Below are 23,376 nucleotides of genomic sequence, written 5' to 3' on the forward strand. Positions count from 1 at the left end.
CTAACAACATTAGTACTTTATACAGCGTAGAAGGATTCTTCCCATCCATGGGAGGAATAACTAACGTTGGAAAGAGCTAGCTAACATCACTCCATTCTGCTGGCCAGTCAGGTGCTGTCCCATATTGGAGAGAGAGAGAGAGAAAAAGAAGATTCTGTGCAATGCAGCAACTCTCAAATTCTCTGTTCTGATTTCATCAGCTCTACCCCATCAAACCATATTTAGTTCCGTGGGTGCGCAATGTTTACATACAGCTACTTGACAATGTCCCTTGAAAACATAGTTTAGAAACTGTTCTTTTTTAAAAGACAGGTTGCGCTGCTGGCATTTTTTACCATATGGATACAATAGATGATGTAAACCTGGGCTTTCGAGTCATCAAGAGCACTGCTGTTGACTACATAGGGCTTTCCCTATGACCTCTTGATGCTAACCAATGGAGCACTGGCACAGGATATTCTGCCGCTGAGCCACGTTAGCAATGCTGTAACCAAGAAGAGGCAGCTTGGGGTTCTGGTGCCAGTCCTCCCAGAGTGAGGAGGTGGTCTCGGGCTGCAAATTTTGAATGCCCTTAAAAGGTGGGAAGCTTCCTGTTAATTTATTATTATGACTTTACTTTGGGCATGGAGGTGGAGGGGCCACATGAATTTTCCACCTCATATGCCAAAAGTATCATGGGATGGTCCTGTTGAGTTGGGCAATCTTTTCTAATGTCAGTAGTGCTGGATTTCTTTCTGGATCTTTTCCACCCAATTCTCCTTTAGTCCTTATTTAACCCGATCTCACGTGACACTGGGCCTATGTAATAAGGCCATTACATCATAGGTAGCGACTGGCTTAAGGCCTCCATGGCCAAGCAGGGATTTGGTCCTGGGTTTCTTACACCCTCTAGCGAATGCATTCCATATCATTTCCAGTGTATGGAGCTTCTTAAGGCCATTCAGATTTTTCTTTGTTCCTCTTCAGTCTGTGAAGGCAGGGGTAAAGTTTCTTAACCATACATACACCAGCAACATGTCTCATAGTAATGTGGTCTGTGAAGTCCACTTTTTTAATGGTTGGGTCAAATTCATGCAAAGCTTCCCATGGAAATGCCGCATTTTGACTCTGATATTATTAAATACTTGGTTGTATTTGGCTTTCTCTTTTAATTGTCAGCCACTTGCTGTTCAAGAGAAATTTGTATCTTGGTTTTTCTCTCTGTTTTTGTCATGATGAGCTTTTGTTTTGCTTTTTAGCTGGTTTTCCCCTAATTTCAAAGTATTGTCTTCCACTTGAACATCACAATATGTTTACTTGCTGGGAGGCACATCACTGGGAAGAAGGAAGTTTTGTGCTTCTGATCAAATCCTTCCAACAGATGCAGCTGGTGAATGGTGCCAAACTATCTCCCTATCCAAAGAGATGTTCTTTTTAGCCAGTCAGAAAAAATGAAGGAAGAAAAGAACTGCTTGGGATACCCAGATGATTCTTGCCAATGTGGGCTTTAAGAAGAAAACTTTCCTATTTTTGGACATGATCCTGACAAGTCCAATTTCCTGTTTAACTGCTTATATACAAATCAGCTAGGATATTTGTAGGAAACAAACCCTAGAAAGACAGAAAGAAAAATCCTTCTGTTCTTATTAACATTCATCTTAACCCTCCAAATATGGATACATTCCCCTTGTGTTTGAAAAGAAGTTGAGACTTCACCAACTCCATGGGTGGACTGCTGAGAATTACAGGGTCTTTGAATTTGAAACTGGGTGAGGAAGAGAACAGCTGGTTCAGAACATATTCATCAGCAGAGATGTTTGGATGCTGCTTGAAGGCCCCGTTTGAAAGAAACAGGAAGTGTTTCATGAAGTTGTTATCGGAACTGTAGCCATTGAGAGAATGGCTTCTTTTGTGCCATTTTTGAGACACTGACAGAGCCGGGTCTTGACCCTTCACAGAATTTGGACTCTCTTGTTTCTCTCAGGTGAAATGAACTTTCTCATAGGTCTTGTACACTGAACTGCAACAGATGGCCACTTGAGGTCCTCAGTGCCAAACATTCATATAGTCTTTTGGATTTAGCTTAATCTGCCCAAGATTTCACGATGCAGCCCTCTATTCTGTCATGCTGGCTATTTCTTTATAATATTTCTATCCCACCCTTCAGCAGAGCTTCCAGGGTTATTGGGCAAGGTGAACTGGATTTGCACCAGGAATGGAGTCTAGATGGTGCATTGCTTCCTGCAGCTCTGAGTTCTTCCAAAAGAACACTATCCTTACTGGAAGGGAACGTAAAACCTAATAGCGTGCTTGTGTTTTTGTGTGTGTGCGGGAGAGAGAGAAACTAATAGAGGGAAACATGCATTCTTTTAAAAGCAACATGGAACTTCAGCACTCCCGATTCATTCCCGTTTCTCTACTGTCATAGGTATCCAATCTCATACCTTTTGCCTTTTTGAGGCATTAAGCTTCTGAATTAATCCAGACTGAAGGAGTTGCAACAGGTGTAGTTGAATAGATTGTTAAGGACTATTTACTGCTAAAACATGGTTGGAACCTTATCTTTAGTATGAAGAAACCAAATTTAAACCCAAAGCTTGGATTTGCATATGTGTGTATGAGAGAGAACTAAAAGTAAAGCTACCTTTCCCATGTTTGCTCAACGCTATTTCTGTAGACGCTGCTATGGAGCATTAGCTCTGAAAGGCAGTGAAGGTCAGAGGGAGAGAAGGCAGCTGTGGTCTCATCAGACATTCTCTTAAAACCTTTGGCATCTCCAAGAGACCTGTGCCAGAAGGCCTGGAGAGCTTCTGCTAATCAGAATAGATTGTACTGGCCTATATAGGTCATTGATCTGACAGCTACTGGTAAAGTAGTTCCTTGTATACTCTTTCCTTGTATAATAGCTGGCAGGTGCAGCTTCTTTTTACCACTGCAGTGCTACTTAGGCTTGTGGAGAATACCAGAAGGCCTAGACAACCACCAAAGTGCTAGGCTGATTCTCTGAACCTCAACTCAGCAGGCCATTTCTTTCCTGGCACCATAGAATTTCGAATCAGCTGAGGCACCCTAGAACTTATTTTGTCTCAGACATCTTAATAACAGCTCCCGTTTTGAGGGAGCCAATGGCAGCTAAAATGTCTCCTGAGCGAAATATTCCATAGGAGTTCTGAGGTACTTGTCTCCTAATTGATGCCTCCATAGGAAGCTTGTGGTCATCTCTACTAAGACCAAGCAAGACAATCATCGAGACACAACTCTCAAGAACGTGGGAATATCCATGTTTGCTAATGATATCATGAGTGATGGTTCAAAGTAAAGGTTGGAATGACTTCACAGCGAGGCTGCATAGAGACCTCTTCTTGCTCTTCTCTGCATTGCTCTTGCTGGAATGATCTATCCAAGCAAGAGTAGATAGATTTAGCTCCCTTGTTCTTGGCTTGGAACTGATGGCAATCAGTGTCATCCCGACTAATTCTGGATTCACTTTGAATTATGAAAAGGCAAATTGTATAAACGCCCAAAAAACTTGGGGAAAGGACATGAGTAAATTGGTTATAGAGAACTGTTTGTATTGAGGGCACTAGCTGCTTAACTGTGCAGTTGTGTCCATAGCTACTCAGCAGTAAGTCCTACTGAGTGCAATGGAGCTTACCTCTAGATAAGTGAGGACAAGGTTGCAGCCTTAGTCCATTAAAATCAGTGGGCACAATTAACTTTTATGTTGGATGATAGTTGAGTAGTACAGCTTGAGAGTATGCTGACAGGAGTAGTACAGCAGGGAGTGGTGGTGCACAACCTCCAAATAATTTTTGTTATAAGCAAACTAAAGGACAACAATAGATTCACAATATAGTGAATATATGTATGTGTGGGGGGATGGGGGGGGTGGGATGAGTTGTTACTCATCTGTAATGTCACAAACTTTCTCCCTGGATAGACTCCATGTGCCCTGGAGTCTCATGCAATTATGTTCCTTGCATTTGCCCCAGTCCAGCTATGTGCAGCATCCCATAAGCTCTTTAGGAGGAGTGGAGGACTAAATACAGTCTTTTGCTTCTCTTTCCGAGCTGCTGGTTGGGTCTGTGTCCGAGTCACTCCAGCTGCTGGATATGGCTAGCAAGCCAACATTTCTTTGTTTGCGCAGCTCCTTATCCAGCTAGGAATGAATGAGAAGACTCTTGCTCCTGCACATGAATTTATTTTAATTGGACCAGGACATATTGCAATTAAGTGCATTAATCAGGGTTTTGAGTGCTCCAAAAATGTCATATCTCCAATGCTACCTTGAAAGATAGGTAGACTGTGTGAAGCATACATTTATTGCATAGAAAACTGATTGTGCAAAAAGGCCCCGAGTCAACCTTACTACTAGTCTCAGACTCTTGTTCTTTTAGGAGCTCTTTGTCAAGCGATTTGGTATCTATCTCAGACACGTGGACCAGCTAAGAGTCCATTTCATACAGCAAAAATCACATAATGATGCTCAGAGTTTGAACTCCCATTGGGAGTTGATAGGAAATACATGATTCATTCTACAGATTCATGCCTTTAGCCATGGTTCAATTTCCTTGCCCCAGCCGTACTGTTGACTGCCCTCTTTGCAAGCATCAGCTAGGTCAGGAATTTGGATCATTCCCTCCCTCTACACTGTTGATTACTCCCACCCCGATATCCAGTTTCAGCACCAACTTCAAGCACTTTTGAAATGCAAAAGCCCAAATCCAAATGGCAATGCAGGTTTACTATTTGCAGCTTATTTGGGGCCTGAGTGCAATGGAAGACAGGAAAGTCTTCAAAAATCCTTGATTGATCTTCATCGTTCCCTCTTCTTTTCTTATGTTGTTCCTTGGGCTGCTTAATCCTAAATGTGAAGGAAGGGGAAAATCTGGTAGGTGACAGTCCATCTATGACCAATCCTGCCAAAATCCCCTTTATTTTAGGGAGTGGCTTTTGTAGAGGGCAAAGATGGTGTTTTCAGAAGAAGCATTTTCATGAAACTGAAGCTTTTTTGCACTTTCATTCATTTGCACTTGTTTAGTTTGTCTTTTGATATTTGCACCTTTGTGTTTTCATGATGGAAATACTATAATTGTATCTAGTGCAGCTATTCTGGATCTTCGTGTCCTGAGTATACAGAAGGTTAATATAAAATAAAAGCAAGATGTGATACGTTTTGTCAGTGTTTTACAATAACAATAAATGTGAAATATGGAATTATACAAATGATAGAGTTGCTGTTTTTGTTGTTTTCAGGGATTTTACTATGAATCATTTAATAATGGTTATGATGTATGTAAAATAAAGTCATGAATATTCAAAGTAAGCAATATTTCTGGAGTGCATTAAATGTTAACGAGTGTGGATTTCAACTCATAGACCCGATTCACACCATCAAATAACCTGCTTCTGCTTTGCTAAATAACCCAGGAATGCCACATTCCTGAGTTGCTGAGGGAGAAACAACCCAGGGTTTTAATCTTGCCAGCTGGACTCTGATGGACTGTAGGATGCTGTGGAGGTGTTGCTCCTCCAGCAGAGAGGAACTCCTCTGGCAGGGTGACACTTACACCCCTGGAGGAGATGCTGGTATGCTGGTGGAAAGCCCCACCAGCATAGAAGTACTGCCAGCAGTGTTTCACCTGTGGTAGGGGGGCAGGGCATTCTAGGGTTGGATAAGTGGACAGGTGGATCAATAGGATCCAAAACCCCCATGTTCCTCTGACATGCCCCTGAAGAGAGAAACTATGCTAGGCCTAGAGATGGCACAGTTATTTCTCCTTTACCCCACCTCTGTCCTGTTTGTTTGTGAATCCTTCCCATTGGTGTCAATGGGAGGGATTAAAAACACACACACTTAAGAGGGTGAGATGGAGGAAAGTGCTGCCCCCCACCTTCCACTCTGGCTGGCATGATCCAGCAGGGCCTATGACGTGCCAGTTCTTCCTCCACGGATTCTACTCCCCCCCCCCCCGATTGCTCCATTAGGTGATACTTGTTTACTGGAAATGGGTGGCTTTAAATTTTTCATTATTAGATTTTTAAAATCTTAGTTAATCAATCACATGAGTTTTAATTAGGGCTGAGCTGAAAGGGGTACCTTTCACAAACACTTTAGGCACCACTCCCTCTTTTGGTAATTATTTGGAAGTGACGTCAACAGGTGGCAAGAGTATCCATTCAGAGTGAGAGCAATACAATTAGGTAGCATTGCACTCACTCTGAGTTGGCTTTGACCTCAGTGACACTGTCACATGCTCAAAACTGATTTGTTATATGGTGTTGTGATCATATGCACTACATGATCCTTTATTGTCATGTTCACTCCAAGAAGAAGCCAGGGGGAAAACTGGTGCTGAAGCTGCAGCAGAGAGGAAAAACAATGGCTCTACACCCATAAAGAACAACAAAAGAAGGTACATTTAAAGGGCTTTTATTTTCAGGGAACATTTTGTTCCTCTCCCAGAAAACACTACCACCTCCCTTAAAACAAACAGGCAAACATTCAGTGCAGCTGTACTTTTCCTACAACCGTGAAGTCTGAACAGACATCACAAGGAACACTGTCTCTTTTAATATGCTGCTTGAAACACAGCTGGAGCCCTTCCCCTCTTGTAAATCTTATTGCAAGGAGGAGGCATCCCAGACTGCTGTTTGTACCTTATCGCTTTTATTCCTGCACTGTTCTTGGAGTATGTATACTACAAACATGCCAAAAGATGGACATGTGAGAGGCAAGAAAGAACAAAATGTGACAACAACAAAGAATGGTGTCTACAGTACCTACAGCTGCATTTCAGCTTACCTGATATTCAACATAAACAGTAATATCTATAATTCCTAGAACAAATTCCTTATTGAATCCTGCAGTGCTCTGTGTTGTTGCATAATAAAGTGGTGCCATGCTCTCACTGAAATGCCTTAATCTTTGGAGCTAGTATAGACATTACTGCAGCAACTAACCTCCACTATTCATATTAATCATCTCGTGTGAGCCGTGCAATATTTAAAGTGAAAATGCATAGAAGACTACAGCAGTTGCAAGAGATGCTACTTTGGCAATTAGAAAAAAAGTGCTTCTGCAATAATCCCCATGTCTCCTTTTTTTATATACAGCTCCCACCCCCCAAACACAAAACATCTCTGAAAATGTAACATTGGTTTCCGCACAAGCTCTTACAAGTATTTGGAGGTTTGTGGCGATCCCAAAGTGTTCATAAACCTGACAGCTTGGGTATGAACTATATTTTACCACTACTTTCTGCGATGAGGGGTGACTACTGCATTTTCCTTTAGAGATATAAAAGTAAGCAAGAAACAAGAACTGGGAGCACTTGCTCTCTACTCCTAGTGCAACATCAGGACAAGCATCACTACCACTACCAAATATGTAATGAATGCACCCAACCAGGTTATTTTTCCTGTTCATGTCTTGCAGACACCCATTTCTTCAGTAAAATCCCCCAGATTCAGATTCTCTCAATCTCCACAAAGCCCCTAGCTCTCGTTTGTCCCTTCTGCCAGTTCCATTCATATCCTTCCCTGTGATCTGGACTTAGTAATTGAAAAAGTTCCTTTCACTGCCTGCATTAACACTGAACATAGTTTACTGGCCAGTTCTTATTGCAGCAATTTCAGTCATCAATAGACCCAATGTGGTCTAGTAGGTAGCACCATGGACTAGTAAGGTCTGGATTCAAATGTCTGCTTGGACATAAAGCTCACTTGGGCCAACCACCATCTCTCAGCCTAATCTACCTCACAGGGATGTTGTAAAGATAAAGGGGAGAGAAGGACAACATAAACCACCTTGGGCTCTCTGGAGGAAAAATGACACACAAATGGTGGTTCCACGTGGGCCTATGGTCCGGCTGGAGTCCACCCGGAAAACAGCCTTCAGCATAGTGGCCCCCTTCCTGTGGAACTCTCTGCCTTTGGAAGTCAGGCAGAAGCCAACATTGTGTTCCTTCCAGCACCTCCTAAAGACATTTATTTCAAGAGGCCTTCCTTGAATTTATTAAATTCAGCTCTGGTTTATTAAATTCAGAATTTGTTACTTTTAAAATGTTTTAGGGCACAATCCTATGGCCGCTAGACAGCCATAGGATTGGTTGGTTCCTGGAGAACCGCCTCCCCACCTCCTCCCCTGCCACCTTGTAGGCCGCGCAGATCATTCTTGCACTCTGCGCTTGTAAGAACAGTGCGGAGCGGGGGGGGGGGAGGGAGGGAAGGGGACATTCCCTGGGGGCTGAGCAGGGAGTTCATAAGTGCCAGTATGACACTTCCTATATATCATCTGGCCTCCCCACCCTGTGCTCCGATGTCCCACAGCTAGACAGCCAAAATCAGCCATCTAGCTGCAAATGCAGGGCGACTGGAGGGCGGAGGAGACGATACCCTCTGCCCCCCTCCCACCGTGCATTGGATAGGCGGTCAACTCCAAGTTTGGAGGTGGCTGCCTCTCCGCATAGGATTCCTCACTTAATTGTTTTAACATGGTGTTTTATTCTTTTATCTCTGCTGTTCGCTGCTCTGAAATCTTTTGATGTGGGGCAATATATAAATATTGTGGATGGATGGATGGACGGATGGCCATAATTACCAGAACTGGCCCAAGATATTTTGCTGCCTGAGGCAGAGGACAAGATGGCATCCTGCCAACTATTCCATGTACAGAAGCCAATTGGGCTGGAAGTTGAAACTTCTAGTTCAGGGGGCCCAGGTTTGTTTGTGTGACAAACAGCTCTAGGGGAGGGCTGCTGCAGGCTCAGGAAGAACACCCAGGGGACCGCTGCTTCCTCCAGTATCTGCCACCTACAGCAGTTGCCTCACTCTAGTGGTAGGGCCAGCCCTGGTAATTATAGTAGTTAAAACAGTGACGGGGGTTCCCCCCTTAGGAAAATGATACCCCCTTTCAGTGTCCCAAATTCAAGGCCATATTTTGACATGCCAGTAATAACATAGGCGGCCCTTCTCAGGCTTGTCTGGAGAAAAGTTACATCTCTTTGTTGCTTTTATAAGAACTGTTTATTTTAACTCCTAGCAGCTGCGAGAAAGGCAGGCTCTGTTTTCACCAAAGCAAGGCAAGATAATAGAAAATTTCACTTGTTAACCCTTAGTTGCTAACATGAGTGGCTACTGGCTGTGTCCGGTGTTACCTACTATGTCTGTTCCCTTGAGAACATCTGTAAGTCACACAAGGAGTTCATGTTCATGGCTAATGCAAGTCAGATAAGGGAGCCACTACATGAGCATTTCCACTCTTAGTAGCACAGTCAGAAAACACTGAGCCTTTAAAGAACTATACACTATTTATTTAAAATGTATTCATTTATTGCATTTTAATTTATACAACCTTAATATGTCCCCAGAATAGAATGGACATGGAAGAGGACCATGGTGGGTTGATATTGCAGGCACTGCCCAATAGGTACCTGTGGCACAAGCACATGCCACAAAGCACTCCATTCACGCCTCTGGGGACACAAATGGCATGCTAAGGAGGTAATACCCTTGTTATCTCTAATCTGTCCATCCAAAAAAGGGACTCTTCTGTGTGCAGCTTGCCTTCCCACTGGGAGGGGGAATCCAGTCAGTTCTGAGATAACAAGGGGATTCCTCTCCCCTCTTCCTCCCCAAGTTCCCAGTTGCCTCCAGCCAGGGGGTGGGGCTTGGGGAGGGGCCCAGCTAGATTGGGAACCTCTGTGGCTGGATTAGGCCCATGGCCCTGCACTATAGAGGCAGCTTTCTGTTTCTGTTATTTAATTGCATAGGAATGAATACCCCTGTAATAGATGTATATCCTTGAAGAAAGATATCTGGATCCCCTGCAGCAAAATTTATTGTGTGGGGAAATATTTGTCACCTGCAGTTCCCAGCTAAAACCACTCAAATGCATCATCAGTGATCTATAGCCCATCCAGAACACTTCCCTTTCACTTGCTGATATGCTCATGGTCAGACTTGTTTATAGACAGCTCCCCAACCTAACACAGATACTCACTAGCAACAACAGGTCACATAACAAGGATATAAACACAAGGACCAGACCCTGCAGCACACCCAGACTCCAGCTCTGTCCCCATAGCTACTCTGGAAGCACTAGTACAGGACCTAATGACACCACCCACATTAGAGGTTCATTCACTAGCTCATCTTCCAACTTAATATATGTGGTTGCACTCATGTCCTGCTTGTGGGTTTCCTGTGGGTAGCTGGTTGGCCACTGTGTGAACAGTGCTGGACTAGATGGCCCCTTGTTTATAGACAGCTCCCCAACCTAAGACAGCTACTCACTAGCAACAACAGGCCACATAACAAGAATATAAACACAAGGACCAGACCCTGCAGCACACCCAGAATGCTGGACTAGATGGCCCCTTGGTCTGATTCAGCATGGCTCTTCTTATGTTCTTGTGCCATCTTCTGTCAGAAAAGCTCTTCTGCATTCTACACAGGGAAAACAGGTCAGTCTCTACAGAAAAGAATAAATAGATGCAAATCTGGAACGCATGGAGATCCTCCACAGATACAGGAGGCTTACTTCTTCAGGCTGTCCCCCTACACAAGTAAAAGGTGATAGAAATGTGTGATGATGGGGGCAGAGCCTGAGGGCTTCATCACACAGAGCTTTTATCCTGCGACTGAGATTTCTCCTTCACCGCCAGTTGCGGGCATTTACATGATGCCATGATCATCCGAGGAGTCTCCTGCACTAAACGCCCTTTGTTCTGTTTTTAAATAGATCATAGATAATGAGCTATCAAATTACCCCGCTGTGTTCCGCTTCAGTTTCCTCTGGGAAAAGAGGAAAAGCAGCAAGAAGAGGAGCGAGACCAATGAAATATAATGGAAGACTCAGATAGGGGGAGAAGGAGGGGAAAGGGGAGGGGGAAAGGAAGCCGGTGTAAAGGGAGTCGGTGATGATCCTGCATTTAAAATGGAAGCAGAACGCCCCGTTTTAAATTCAGGATTTTAGGCTGGTGTAGAAATGCCCTGAGTGTTTCCTCTCCTCATGTACACAGATCCTGAATGCCTGAATAGGGCTACTGTTGAATTAGAATTCATCAAAAGATTCAGTGTTATCACCAAAAGATTCTTATCACACTACATGTGTTAATTGGCTTATTTAGTGCCAGGATGTTTTGTGTTACCAGCAGCAATTGTACTCTGAATAACCACTGTTAATAATGTGGTTGTCATTGTCTGTACTTTCTGCATTTAACTTCCTTCAGACCTGACCGTTTACAATTTCCCACCACCATACATATACTGTATATATACCTGGAACTCTTGATGACATGTCATGCATCTGATGAAGTGAGCTATAGTCCACATAAGATTATGCCAAAATAAATGTGTTAGTCTTTATGGTGCCACGACACTGTCTGTCTGTCTGTCTGTCTGTCTTTCTTTCTCTCTCTCTCTCTCTCTCTTTTCTTTTCTTTCGATGCAATAGGCTAACATGGCTGCCCCTCTGGAAATGGGAAAGAGCTAGTTTCTCCTGAAAGCCCTTGCTGCATTCCATTTTCCTCCCCTCAGGACTGGCATATAGGTGCACTCCGATTAAAGTGCACAACCTTTAAATGATGTCATGTGAACAAAGTACCCTGAAGGAAAAAGAGTCATACTTAACCCTACCATTAGTGACCACAGGAACAAGGCCATAAGAGGAGAAAAAGGATGATCAAGTTCACACTATAGTAACCCCATTACCATAGTGACTATAGACTGCGAGACCATGGTTTCACGCAAGCCCGAGGCTCTTTTTACTACCATTTAGCAGTATAATTGTAAGGCAATGTACCTTAATGAAAACATGCTCTTAGGTGATTATGGGGAATGAGTGAAAAGGTCACAAACAGAAAGCTCGTTTTCAGTTTTCAAGACATATTCCCATATTATTATTATTATTATTTTGCATGCCTTCTAAATCATAAGCCCCTTAGGACCAGTGTGAATCAGAAAATATGGTGACAGGCTAGCTTAGCTTGAAAGCCAGCATATTCCCTTTGGTCGGCAAAACAAGAGAGACGCCAGACAGAAAATATCAACATGGGAAAGCAGAATAAGGGTGCAATCCTATGCATGCTTAGACAGAAAAAAGTCCTACAAGCATGGCTGGCTGGGGCATGCAGGAGGTTGTAGGACATTTTTTTGTCTAAACATGCATAGGATTGCACCCTCATTCTGCTTTCTGGGGTTGACATTTTCTGTCTGGCTCTCGTTTTGCAGACCAAAGGGAATATGTTGGCTTTCAAGTTTAGGTAGACACTTTTCTCTCTCTAAACATTCATAGGACTGTGCCCTAAGACTGAAATCTTATGCACAGTTAGTTACTAGGCTCAACTGAACTCAATAGGAGTTACTTGTATGTAAACAAGCTTAAGGTTTGCCCTGTAAGACAGGCAGGATTCCTGTTAGCAAAATGGCCAGATGGCAATTTTTTTCTGGACAAGAAGATGAACAAGACCCTGAAGCTCAGGTTGCCCAGAGATACAGGGACAGGGACTGGGTTGTCGGAGCAGGCTTGTAACATTGTTTGGTGAACCAAGTTTCCCCTCTTATAAGCATCAAATAAATTAGGGAATGGAGTATTGAGATTCTGAGATACTTATGCTGCCATCCAAAATGTTCTACTAGAGTACAAGCCCAACTGAAAACAGTGGGGTTTATTTCTGAGTAAATGTGTATAGAGTTGCACTGTTTAATGTCACTGGGAAGGAAAAGCCTATAGGATAAAGAGGATCAATGACACACTGAATGGGACTCAATCATATTTATCAAAAGGGATAGTACTTTGAGGGGTTAAAACAATCTTTCCCAGCCTGGTCTCTCCAGATGTTTTGGACTATGTTCCCAGTATTCCTAACCATTAGCCATGCTGGGTGAGGCTGATGGAAGTTGAAGTCCAAAACAGTTAGAGGGCACCAGCTTGGGGAATGCTGGTTTAAAGGTTTTTTGTGCCCTGCACAGTTCTCTGTCCTACTCTAATGGTTACTACTTCCCATGACACAAATAACCATACTCCTAAGGATGGTGCCATTTTAGATGTGCTATATTCCCCTTAGATATAGAATGAGGACCCATGAGTGTTCTTTCAGTTGTCAGGGCAAACGTTTCTACCTCAAATTCAAATAGATTTTAGCTTCTAATTTCTAAGGGTCAGGCCAAATCAGTTCCCTAATTTACAACTGCATAATTAGGTATACCACAGACATACTTAAGGACATGTGCCTGCTCATCCCAACAGGGGACAAGGGGGATGAATGTTCATAGATCTGCAACCAAATTAAAATGTGGTAATCTAGGTTGTGCCAGATGTGACTGCTTTTGTCAGCATCAAAATCAGATAATCTTAGGCCTGGTCTATATGTGCTTTAGAGCCAAACTAAATATTCAATGGGGGTGTTTTTTTTCTCATTTTTTAATACCACTCCCCCATTGTGGGTGGAATTTTGGGATGAAAACAGGTGAGGGGAAGCTTAAAAAGCCCCGTCCTGGAGTGTCATGCTCCTGATCCAAATCGGGGCTGCACATGCTTACTTTGAAGTAAGTAAACCAATTATGCATAGCTCTGGTATGGGTGATTAGAAGAATGTTTAGTGTGGTCCTCAGAATGAGGTGTTAGAATCCTGAGGTAGAAGGATGGCCCTGTGCCATTCTCCTACATGTGGCAGATGCCATTTTTGAATGCTCCCTCCCATTAAAAAACAATAACAACCCTTCCTGTGAATAACACCCCCCCACACACACACACACACAAATTAGCACCACAGGGAGAAAAGTTCTGGGCCCAGCAGGGCTGGTTTGACCATTAGGCATCTGTCTCAAGTGCCAGATGCAGGGGTGGGGGTGGGGAGTGGTGGTGAGATGTTGAAGGACAGACTGGTGTGCATTATGCAGCCTACCCTGCTCCCCTTAAACTAGCCTGGGTCCCTTAGGTGTGCTGTCCCATTGCCATTTGTAGAAATGAAATTCAACTGACAATTTATTTGGCTTTTGTATGTGGACTAGGGGTGGGATGCACTCGCCATCTTGTCCTTTGCCTCAGGCAGCAAAATGATTTGGGCCAGCCGTGGGGCCCAGTGTGCTCCCTGTTGTACTATTTTTCTAACTACTTGCAAGGAAGGTTTTTTTAAATGTGCGGGTACATTCATAGAGCTTTTCTACACTAGGCTGTTAATCCATTCTATCTACTTTTGGTTTTGTCACAGAATTGAGGTCCGTTGTTGTTGTTGTTGTTGTTGTTCAGTCGTTCAGTCGTGTCCGACTCTTCGTGACCCCATGGACCATAGCACGCCAGGCCTTCCTTTCCTGCGCTCTCTCCCGGAGCGTGCTCAAATTCATATTCATTGCATCCGTGATGCTATCTAGCCATCTCATCCTCTGCCGTCCCCTTCTCCTTTTGCCTTCAGTCTTTCCCAGCATCAGGGACTTTTCCAGAGAGTTTTCTCTTTGCATTAGGTGGCCAAAATATTTCAGCTTCAGCTTCAGTATCTGTCCTTCCAATGAGCACTCAGTGAGGACTCAATGAGGTCCGTACACTACACCAATAGCATTTCCTTTCCTGCTTTTCTCCTACATAACCTTTAGGTGGCACTGTGGTATAGTGGAATAACACAAATACATAACGGTAAATCACACTTTCTTTTTACAGCTAAATGCCGCATTTTCCCTGCTCTAAAAAAACTCGCTGAAAGTGCTGGTTAGACACAGAAGTGGAACTGCAGTTCATGATTTTGTCTAAAGAACCCATAAACAACCATGAGTAGGGAATGATGAGTGCACAATAAATGCCTTGTGAAGAAATGCCCATAAATGTGTTTCCATCTCTGCAGTCTGAAGTGATACAGCCCGTTTTACCACCTCAGGAATTGTCCACCTCATTATGCTGAATGTGTAGACCTGTCCTTAGAGCATAACAGAAGGCAGAAGCTTGGAAAGTTTTACTGATGGCTCACCAGCACTCAATCACATTTGGCATTTGCACAGGACACCCTGACCCAGGTGAAGCCCTCAGGGTTTGTTTGTGCTAATAGTTTCCCTCACATTAGTCTTGATTTGACACACTGATAATGTACGTGGACTGTTTTTTTTTATTTATTACCCTGTGCATTTGGAATCAAATTTCACAGCTCATTTCTCACACATGCACACACATGTACAAATTGGAAGGGGGAGGACAAAAAGCCAAACAATGATCACACTTCTCTCACGGTAGCCCAATTTCTGCAGAATATCCCAGTTACATGGTACTCATGCAGGAGGAACATCTAATAAGGAACCAGAAAAAGGAGATGACCAGAAAGTGCATGATGACCAATGGGCTGGGTGCTGACTGGTCCTTTGTAACCAGGGCTGCCATGGTCAAAGGCGCTCAGCGTGAATTAGCACTTGCAGTACCCAGATTGTCATTGCTGCTGGCATTTAAAAGGCATCATGTGCCTTAATTACCTCTACTCAGCCCCAGCATGTGACTTCCTTCCAGAAAAGAGGCACTTTGTTTAAATTGTTTTCCTGGACATCTGTGGGGCTGAGCTGCCCTCTAATCTTCCTGTGAGGAAAGTTGCCTTCCTCCTCCTCCTCCTCCTCCTCCTCCTCCACCACCTTCAGTATTTCTACCCCCTCAGAGCCAATAGCTGGGTAATAATTTACTTCCTAGCATAAGCCACTCCTTGAAAATATTCTTGTGACCTTCAGGCTAATTCATAAAAACAAAAACACCAGTCGGGAGGCAGGGAGGAGGGAAGACGAAGCAGGATGACTGTAGTTAGAAGATGGCATTCTTCTGCTTCTTGAGGGACGCTGAGAACCCAGCCTTCTAGAATTCCTTCCTTTTGCAAGTAAAGTTTGGATTTGCATACTTATTTCACATTCAGAGAATTTTGAAGCAGCACTAAGGAAGTGGTTGTTGGGGGGGGTCAGGGGTGTGTGTTGGTCCTAAAACCATGCAGCAGGGCACTACACCTTGTGATTGATCTATTTGAATGTGTGCAGCCTGTTTGTTTCTCCCCCAACTCAGTGATCATTCTGTTTCATAATCCAAATCAGCCAGCTCAGGGTCACAAAGAGAGTTATGTCCTAATAGGTAGTTAAGGCCAGAGGATAACTTTCTTCCAAACTGTACATTTGCTTTGGCTGGAGCTTTTGTGGACAACAATCTTGTGCAAAATAGCTATGATTGCTTAGTTACTGTGTAGATTAGTTTTGCAAATCTTCTAGAATTTCCAGCAGTACCAGGGTGAACAAACCTAGCATTTGGTTTGATGGGAAGACCTATGGACAAGTTTGTTGCAAAAACCCTAGCAACTATAAGGCCCTGATTTTCAGGTAGGCAGCATGGGGACAGTGCAGAAGAAGCAGAGTAGAGTTTCCTGATCAAACTTTTAGGCATAAGATAGTTCTTCAGCTTTAGTGTTTTGTTTGTTCCTTTACTTTTAATGAAGTCAGCTAAAGACTTGGGCTCTTTGGAAATAAATACAGAAAACAAGAAATGATTTAGGATTAGCATTATGGAATAAGGGATATTCTGGTAAAGTAGATGATTCCTAAAATGCCTTTCAAGTTTCAGATCAAGAAATAGAGCAGAGGAATGACAAATCCCAAATAAAAACAACATGTAATTATCAGTTAGAACCCCGTAGTAGTGTGTTTGAGAACCACTGCTCCATGGGGCTACAGGAAATTTCTCTCTGCTTTAACGAGTAGTATTTATTTGGGAGACTGCGAAAAGGAAGAGATTGCAGTTTGGAGTGCGAGCTGCATGTATCTGCCAATAAAGAAAAGGACGAAAAGAAAAAGGAAGTAGCTGTTGATTTCATAATAAACCACTATACCAGGGGTAGGCAACATGATCCCCATGGGCACCAACGTGGCCCAGACACTTCTCTTGGCGCCTGCCAAGGTGTCCTACCTCTCCCACTTTTTTTTGGTTTAAATGCACATTTTCTTAACAGCAGCTGAGATTGCTGCAAAATAGGTTTCTGTTGGTGCTGAAAGCTGTGGGTTCAAATGAGTTGTGCAGTGTGTTAAGGCTCAGACCCCACCTCTGCCTCATACTTAGTCATTGGGGCAGGTTACTTGCCCTTTACCATGACTCCCATGGCAGCCATTTTGTCCCATGACCACCATTTTGTGGTGGTACCCAGGACAGTTTATCAAATTGCCAATTGTTCCCAAGGGCCCAAAAACATTGCCTCACCCTGCACTATACTATTGTAACTATATTATTAATTATATATTTTTAATTCCTTGGAAAAAAATTTTCAATCTTTAGTCTCCATAGGTTCTTCATACATTATTTGGGAGTATATTTTGTTGCTTCATGCATTTCAATTAGGCTTATGCATATTTACTACACAAACCCCATTAAAACAAATGAAATCTCACATCGGTAGTATTGCTTGGAGAATAGTTGCATTGTAGCAGCATCTGCCATATTCCACATACCCAGCCCAGAACAGGAGGGGAAAAACGCACTGCTTCAAAAAATACAGAAAAAATACAGTGTCCATGGCAATACCTTCGCTTCCCACCAATCAGGGCCAGTATGGTGATGTTGCAGAGATAACATGGTGAAGTTGTGGAGATGATGTGGTAAAGTTGCGGAGATGCCTCCACGTCAGCTGGACGCAGGAGGCACCAATCCACTCAGTCTGACAGGGAGACACACCCAGTGCATCCTTCTGACCCACACATAGCAACACTGAGGGAGGTAGAGTGCATTTTGCCAAGCAGGGAAAGGGAAGAACCAGGATAGGTAATAATGGAACATACAGCCACATAGAGAAAGCAGCAACTTCCAGTGGCTCACTGCATAGGATACGGGCTGGGAAAATGGAGGAGTTTGAGCTCCATGCCACCAAGGGGAATATGACTCCACTCACCTTTTGCATGCCTGGCCATCAACAGTCTTGTCAGAAGCAACAGAGAGGGAGCTCCCAGGACTCAAACTCACACTGCAAACATCAGTGGGCAGCTCCCGAAACACTCAGGGCCCAACTAGATGATGTGCCAGTCATGAGAGTAGCCCTGGATTGGGATCTGCTGGGGATAAAGGGCTTTAAGCCTTTGATGGGGAGGGCACACCTGCAATTTCCATTGGAGGGATAACTCCCATTCGCTCCAGTGGGAGTTCCTTTCCCTAGTGAAAATTGCAGGTGTAGGCCTCGCAATCTAGATCAGGCTTGACAGACCGCGGGATAGCAGGTGCAATGTCTCTCATGGCTTCAACTCCATGTTAGAAGCACCATCACCTGTGGCATAACTGTCTGTCATAGAGTGTTCCAGGGTGCAGGAGCCTGCTGGAGCAAATAGGTTGGCAACTTCACAGAGGAACAGCTGGGAGCATCCTGGTCACTGATGATGGTCATGGGATTGGCCTTCCTCGTGGCTTTCACCGAATATGGTGTGGGAGAAAGTCTTGTACATGTCAGAAAACAGCCTGTGGAGACAGAGCGAGAGTAACCAGCAATAGGCAGCAGTATAGTCCCTGAACCTGAATGCATAGTAGGTATTTGTGAGGAGGGGAAAAGAGTGAGTGGTGTCACCTGGGTTCTGAGCCAGTGTTCATGCCTCAGCTTCGCTCCGTGCATAAGGAGGAGACTGAGCCCATACTCCCTCCCCCACTTGGGGGTTGCAGTTGAACTCTGTATGTGAAGGAACCCCTGTAATGCTCCCTGTGTCTGGGTCGCGATTCTGCAAGGCAAAAGTGCTCATGACTGTTTTGGCCAGCAGCAGCAATGGTTGGAGTGGAATGCCTTGCATTTGCCAACAGAGAGTTTACCTGCATGTGGGGGTGAGTTTACCTTGTGTGGGAGATACAGGTCCCTGCTGTTGCTAGAACGGTGTTATTAGCAATACAGTTTGGGCAAGACACAGCATTATCGGGGTGGAGTGGAGGAATGGTATATGTCGGTGTTCTGTCCTGGCATCTCCAGTTGTGGAAGTAGAGTGGGGGTTCCTGTTGGGTGTTTATGTCTAGAGTTCCAAGGCAAGGTACCTCTTAGGGTTCTAGGCAGACATGTTAAAGTTCCTACATGTTTGTGGACTGGAGACAAACTATTTTATGCAAAATGCCATTTCCCCTCACCAGAGTACTCTAAGTGGGCCAGAGAGATACAGCCCCATGCCATGCACCCTATTATCTGCATTACATGGTGCTTCCAGACAAGGTTTTTATGGCACCATCACCCTATCCCATTCATGGAGATTTATAGGGAGTCTAGTCTTTGATGTCTCCTACCCATGACCCTCCTTTGTTTTCCCAGCACTTCTTCCATCTTTTTCCTTAATGCAGAAAATCTGTTAATGAGAAAATGACGGAACAGCTGCACAATGCCTATTAATTGCAAGTGTTAGGAACTCTGCATCTGGAAGCAGCTATGTTCTCCCTGTGTGGGGTTTATGTACTGATAGCGATGTGCTGTGATTGGGTGCTGATATGTGCACCCAACCTGTTACGGTGATGGGAGAAGGGCAGGAGACCATGGGGAGAAGTGATCTTGTTTTGTTTTCCTTACCATTAAGTTGAATGGAAGGAATTTTTTGAAAGCCAGCTCTGTGGCTGATGTCAAGTTCTGCCACTTGGGTGTCTTCAGGGTCTGCAGGGGTAGAGGGTTTGGCGTAATTCTCCTTATTGCCTGTCCTTCCCACATCTCCACCCTCTTTTGGCTGCTACGCTGGCTGAGTTTTGCCAGCATATATTTCATACCAGCAGTATATCGTACATTCTACCAAACCCTATAGCATAACTGAAGTATAGGATTGTGCTTTTACTCCCAGGTAAGTGTGCATAAGATTGTGATCTAAAGCTTCTTGTCATGGGATTTCTAATTGTTTTTCAAGTTCACTTCCTTTGTTGCAAGTCCTCAATAGCTAGTTTTGAAGTAGTCTATCTTGTGTATAGAGGAGAGATTGGTGTCTGGGGCAGAGAGTGGGGAAGAAACATGCATTCCTATCCTGGAATGCATAAGAGTGCATGAGTTCACCTTCATGTAGACGAATGTACCAATGGCCCTTATACATGAGCATGGCTTAAGCTGGGTGAATGTGGCTGCAAGCATGGTTTGCATGTGGCTTATTCGGGCCTCTGAGCTGAACTTGTGACTCTGATTACAAAATAAGTTGATGATGCAGAGATCTCTGAAGGATGCCTGGTTTTGCCCCCATACTTTCTTCCCTGCTGCTGATCCTTGTTGCTCATTGCTTGCCACCATCTTATTTTTTTTCCTTTCATGTGCAAAAAAGTAAGCATAACGGCAGGAGATAACAAAGATGAGGGCATCAGAGGATGCTGCAATAGAGGCAGCAGGGAGAGTGGGCAGCAACCATCGTCTCCCAGTCGTTGGACCCAAACCCAAATACATTTGACCACACAGAGCAACACAGTTCAAATGGTAACAGTTGTCCAGTCAAAACATGTTTTATGCCAGGGAAGCAATAAGTATGGCATAGTTTCTAATGAGCGAGGACTTTGAGAACGGGGATGCAACTGACCTTTTGCATTGCAAACATTCCTAACACATTTTCAACCTAAGGAATATTCCATATTTTCCAAGGTTGGGACAAAATGCAGGCAGTTCCTCCAGTTAATGGAGTGAAGAGAGGGACACTCTTGCCAAACAGTAGTTTAATGTTCTGCAGGACTAGATGGGCCTCATTGATCCTATGCTGTTGGTTGCCTTCATGCTGAAACCTGACGCCATTTCATATATCATATTTACATATTATTTATATTTCGATCTCACCTTTTAGGGCAAGGCCCCACAAGGCGGCTTACGATAAATACATTAAAAACAAAATAATGGACAAATATCATAATAAAAACAGCGTCGGATAAAACCATATACAGAGCGCTAGGAAAAAATAAAAAAATAAAAAGCTTGGTGGTATTTAAAGTATCCAGGGTCTGCTTAAAGGGCACAAGAAAGGGATCCAAGAAGAGTTCCCTCTCTTTTTTTTAACCTCTTTGTACTTGGGGTGGGGGGTGGGGGGAGAATTTCAGGAAGAAAACAACTGAGGAGAGATGGTTTAATTCTCCTCTTCCAGGGCATGGTTGTCCTGATCCAAATCTGGGCCACACACACTTACTCTAGAGTGAAAACAAAGAGAGGGGTCCCTTACACACTATATAATTAATGTAATGTGCAGTTTGACACTCAGAGTCCCCCACAGCCACTTCAAAGTAAAAGAAAAAAAATGTGAGGAGATCCAATAATAATGGATCTTCTGCATCTTGTCTGTTCCAGCCCTCATACTTGAGGGGTGGGGGTGGCGAGGGTCCGACAGGATTGTTTGCAGCTTTCTGAGGCGTGTAGAATTTAGCAGTCAGTCGGATGTGGTGTCATGTAATGTGTAAAACAGCCCTTAAACTCAGTTGTAAAGCTGGGCCAATAGGTATTCAGCATGTTGTTGTTCAGTCGTTCAGTTGTGTCCGACTCTTCGTGACCCCATAGACCATAGCACGCCAGGCCTTCCTGTCCTGCGCTCTCTCCCGGAGCGTGCTCAAGTTCATATTCATTGCATCAGTGATGCTATCTAGCCATCTCATCCTCTGCCGTCCCCTTCTCCTTTTGCCTTCAGTCCTTCCCAGCATCAGGGTCTTTTCCAGAGAGTTTTCTCTTCGCATTAGGTGGCCAGAATATTTGAGCTTCAGCTTCAGTATCTGTCCTTCCAATGAGCAGTCAGGGTTGATTTCCTTTAGGATGGACTGATTTGACCTCCTTGCAGTCCAGAGGACTCGTAAGAGTCTTCTCCAGCACCACAGTTCGAAAGCATCAATTCTTCGGCACTCAGCCTTCCAGCTCTCACAGCCATACATTACTACTGGGAAAACCATAGCTTTGATTAGACGGACCTTTGTCGGCAAGGTGATGTCTCTGCTTCTTACTATGCTGTCTAGGTTGGCCATAGCTTTCCTCCCAAGGAGCAAGCGTCTTTTAATTTCATGGCTACAGTCACCGTCTGCGGTGATCTTGGAGCCCAAGAAAGTAAAATCTGTCACTGCTTCCATTTCTTCCCCTTCTATATGCCAGGAAGTGATGGGGCCAGATGCCATGATCTTAGTTTTTTTAATGTTGAGTTTCAAACCAGCTTTTGCACTCTCCTCTTTCACCCTCAACAAGAGGCTCTTGAGATCCTCTTCGCTTTCTGCCATTAGGGTGGTATCGTCTGCATATCGGAGGTTGTTGATAATTCTCCCAGCAATCTTAATTCCGACCTCTGATTCATCCAACCCGGCATTTCTCATGATGTACTCTGCATATAAGTTAAATAAGCAGGGTGACAATATGCAGCCTTGTCGTACTCCTTTCCCAATTTTGAACCACTCGATTGTTCCATGTCTGGTTCCTACTGTTGCTTCTTGACCCTCGTACAGGTTTCTCAGGTGAAAGGTGAGGTGGTCTGGTACTCCCATCACTTTAAGAATTTGCCACAGTTTGTTGTGATCCACACAATCAAAGGCTTTAGTGTAGTCAATGAAGCAGAAATAGACATTTTTCTGGAATTCTCTTGCTTTCTCCATGATGCAGCGAATGTTGGCGATTTGATCTCTAGTTCCTCTGCCTCTTCGAAACCCAGCTTGTACTTCCGGTAGTTCTCGGTACACATACTGCTGAAGCCTAGCTTGTAGGATTTTGAGCATCACCTTGCTGGCATGTGAAATGAGCGCAATTGTGCGGTAGTTTGAACACTCTTTGGCGTTGCCCTTCTTTGGAATTGGAATGTAAACTGACCTTTTCCAGTCTTGCGGCCATTGTTGAGTGTTCCAAATTTGTTGGCATATTGAATGCAGCACTTTAACAGCATCATCTTTTAGGATTTTAAATAGCTCAGCTGGAATACTGTCATCTCCACCAGCTTTGTTGTTAGTAATGCTTCCTAAGGCCCACTTGACTTCACTCTCTAGGATGTCCGGCTCAAGTTCAGTGACCGCACTATCATGGCTATCAGGGACATTCAGATCTTTCCTGTATAGTTCTTCTGTGTATTCTTGCCACCTCTTCTTAATCTCATCTGCTTCTGTTAGGTCCCTGCCTTCTTTGTCCTTTATCATGCCCGTCTTTGCACAAAGCGTTCCCTTGAGATCTCCGATTTTCTTGAAGAGATCTCTAGTCTTTCCCATTCTGTTGTTTTCCTCGATTTCTTTGCATTGTTCATTTAAGAAGGCCTTCTTGTCTCTCCTTGCTATTCTCTGGAACTCTGCATTCAGTTGGATATATCTTCCCCTTTCTCCCTTGCTTTTCGCTTCCCTTCTTTCGTGAGCTACTTGTAAAGCCTCATCAGACAGCCACTTGGCTTTCTTGCATTTCTTTTTCTTTGGGATGGATTGAGTTGCTGCCTCCTGAACAATGTTACAGACCTCCGTCCATAGTTCCTCAGGCACTCTATCAG

The 23,376-nt window shown here is 44.0% G+C and overlaps 1 protein-coding gene across 2 annotated transcripts in view; it reads left to right on the forward strand.

The window, feature by feature from the left end:
- The first annotated feature begins 15,706 nt into the window (after nucleotides 1–15,706).
- The window catches only part of SGK2 (serum/glucocorticoid regulated kinase 2), a 68,009-nt gene continuing 60,339 nt past the window's right edge, over nucleotides 15,707–23,376 (forward strand). For both annotated transcript variants that reach the window (XM_084848368.1, XM_084848370.1), the window contains exon 1: nucleotides 15,707–15,824. The gene's annotated coding sequence lies outside the window, so the exon portion shown is untranslated. The remainder of the gene's footprint in view (nucleotides 15,825–23,376) is intronic.

Source organism: Heloderma suspectum, chromosome 4 (assembly GCF_057233095.1).
Source record: "Heloderma suspectum isolate Gila_16-S chromosome 4, 16-S_ref, whole genome shotgun sequence".
Taxonomy (NCBI): Eukaryota; Metazoa; Chordata; class Lepidosauria; order Squamata; family Helodermatidae; genus Heloderma; species Heloderma suspectum.